This window comes from Thamnophis elegans, chromosome 2, assembly GCF_009769535.1.
Source record: "Thamnophis elegans isolate rThaEle1 chromosome 2, rThaEle1.pri, whole genome shotgun sequence".
Taxonomy (NCBI): domain Eukaryota; kingdom Metazoa; phylum Chordata; class Lepidosauria; order Squamata; family Colubridae; genus Thamnophis; species Thamnophis elegans.
This window is the reverse complement of record NC_045542.1, coordinates 131,304,100-131,306,981: the sequence shown is the minus strand read 5'-3', so window position 1 is coordinate 131,306,981 and position 2,882 is coordinate 131,304,100.

Sequence of the window (2,882 nt, the reverse complement as noted above, 5' to 3'; positions counted from 1 at the left end):
GGCTTTATAGGAGCCTGTGGAGGACGAAAACAGCCTCCCCCCCCCCCCCCGGAGGCCCTCCGGAGGCTTCAGGGACCTTCAGGTGGCTTCCCTAAAGCCTCTGGAGGACTAAAAAGGACCCTACAAGCAAACCATAAGTCACTTCCGGTTTGCTCGTAGGGCCGGTTTAAGCACTCCGGAGGCTTCAGGGAAACCTCCTGAAGGTTTCTGAAGCCTCCGGAGGGCTTAAACCGACCCAACGAGCAAACCGGAAGCCTGTTCCCAAACTTACGGTTTGCCCATAGGGCCGTTTTTTTGCGGTCTGGAGGCTTCAGGGAAGCTTCTGAAGTCTCAGGAGGGCCTGGGGGTGTGGGGACCTCTTTTCACCCTCCCCGGGCTCCTATAAAGCCTCTGGAGCCTGGGGAGGGTGAAAAATCGCTTTTAAAAAGGCTGAACTCAGCTAGCCAGGGCAACGCCTCATGTGCCCTGACAAATGGCTCCGCATGCCACCTGTGTCACGCATGCCATAGGTTCGCCATCCCAGGTGTAGGGTCTCCTGATTGAGTGGGGGTTTGGACTAGATAACCTGTTGTGGCCCAGCAGGAGCCATTGGAGCTGCAAACAGACTCCAACAGCGAGTGGCCTTATGAGTCGGCTCTGGAAGAGGTGGAGGACCCTGGACAGGGTTCCGACTCCAAGCAGGGCACAGAGAGGCTGGTTGGCCACCAAGAGGCGCCTGAGACATGGAGCAGCGGTGAGAGCCGACGGGAGTGTGCTCATGACATCAGGCCTTGGAGTAGTGACGAGGAGACAAGGGAGGTGGTTCTGGATGCCGGGCAACGCCGGGCAGATCAACGGAGAAAACAGCTACGCAGTTACAAAAGATAATTGGACTCAGCTGGTTGTAATTAGGCTCCTCTCAAGATTGTGTTTAAGGAGGGACTCAGGGAGGAGTATGATTTGCAGGATTCAACTTCATTCATAATGCTGGAGATGCTGTTATCTGTTTATGTCGAAGTCTGCTGCCAAGGTTCTTATCTATTTGTTTATGCTTGGGCTTTCAGACACCAAAGTTTATGTTTCCTGTTAATTAAAGTGCTGTAAATTCCAGTTAAGCTTGTCTCGGCATTTGTTACTGGATGGAGGAGGGGGTCAGAACAATAACCTATAAGGCCCTTCCAACTCTGTTAATTTGAATTAATTAAGCAAACACGGCAGTTGTTAAATGAATGTGTGGTCATTAAGTGAATACATTGTCCACAATGGCCATTTTATTTCCTGAAAATTGATGTCAACATTGATTTGGGGGGGGGGAACCACTGTCATATAACTGTGGGACATCACAATATGCCAATATGCCAATACTGCCAATACACAATATGTAGTCGAGTTATTGGGAGTTCAAAATGTGGTCACATGCCTAAGGGGAGACTCTTGGAACGTTGAATCAAAGTTATAAGTACCATTTGGGAGGTCCATCATAACTTTGATGGAAGTTATAGGGCACTTCCCCATACAACAAAATCGCCCAACAAACAAACAAATGAGGGGATGACATGAAAACTATTAAGGAGACCAAAAGAGGAACTTATAGGGAGCTACTGCCTTCTCAGGACCTCTGTAGAATATACACTTTGCATATCATGGAACTGGTTGATTGGAGAGTGTTAGTTTATCTCACCCTGTACTCTGCCAAACTAACAAGAACTGGCCTTGTTTGGGATTAAATCAAGTGTTTTCTGTGGAAGTTGATAATTCTGCACCAGATATGACCACGCAATTCACAACACACAATATAACAAGATCATTTTATACAAACAAGGCCCACTGATATGTGCGTGTGTGCATGTGTATACAGAGCCATGGGGGCAGTGGTTAAATGCAGTATTGCAGTCTAATTCTGCCCACTGCAAACAGTTTGATTCTCACTGGCTCCAGGTTGTCTTCCATCCTTCTGAGGTTGATAAAATGAAGACACAGATTGTTGGGGGCAATATACTGACTCCATAAACCATTTAGAGGGCTGTAAAGCACTGTGAGGTGTAATTTAAGTCTAAGTAATATTGATATATACAAGTGTACAGTATACAGGGTAGAGGGGTGGTTGAACAGCATAATCTCAAGCATGAGACCAAATCTTTGTTTCAGATGAGTCTTTTCAAGAAAAGAAAAATAGAAATAACAGAAGTAGGAATAAAATAAGAAAGTAGGAAAACCAGGCTGTTGGGGAAGACTAGAACCTAAAATTAGAAAAGATATGGCTTTATTTCAGAATTGTAACATCTACAAATTATTTCTTTAGACGAACTATGTAATTACTGCTGTAGCAGCTCTTTTAATCAGGATGCCTCAGGGACAGCCCTCCTTGTTAAGGGGAATTTACATTTAAAAAGGCATTGTGTTAAATATAACACTGTCCTCCGGGGATCTATACAACCCGTTCAGATAACTGAAAAATCCTATCTCATTGAGAAGCACAAATAAGAGGAAAGCACAAACAGAAAGAAAGCCAGGGAAGAACAGCTACTGGCATGAAATCTTATGAGAACTCAAGTATTGTGGAATTAACAAAAGAGGAAGAATCCTAAGCATATTTGTTTAGATGTGAAAGTTGGCAAGATGTATTCCCAATGGCTCATTCCAGCTTATTTTCTGAATCAAATCCAACATGCCTCAAACTATTAGTTGCTGGGCAACCCAAAAGGGAAGAAGCTAACATGCTTCTGCTTCTAAGGTTCCCCATAAATATTGACCACTGTGGAACAGAGCATTGGACTAGACTGGCTTCTGGATTGATCTAACAGTCCATACAACATACACAATTTAAGGGCAGCTCAGATATGAATCCAGCCTAGAATCAACCTAGTAGGAAACACAGTAGAAATGCCTATCCTTGCTATTAT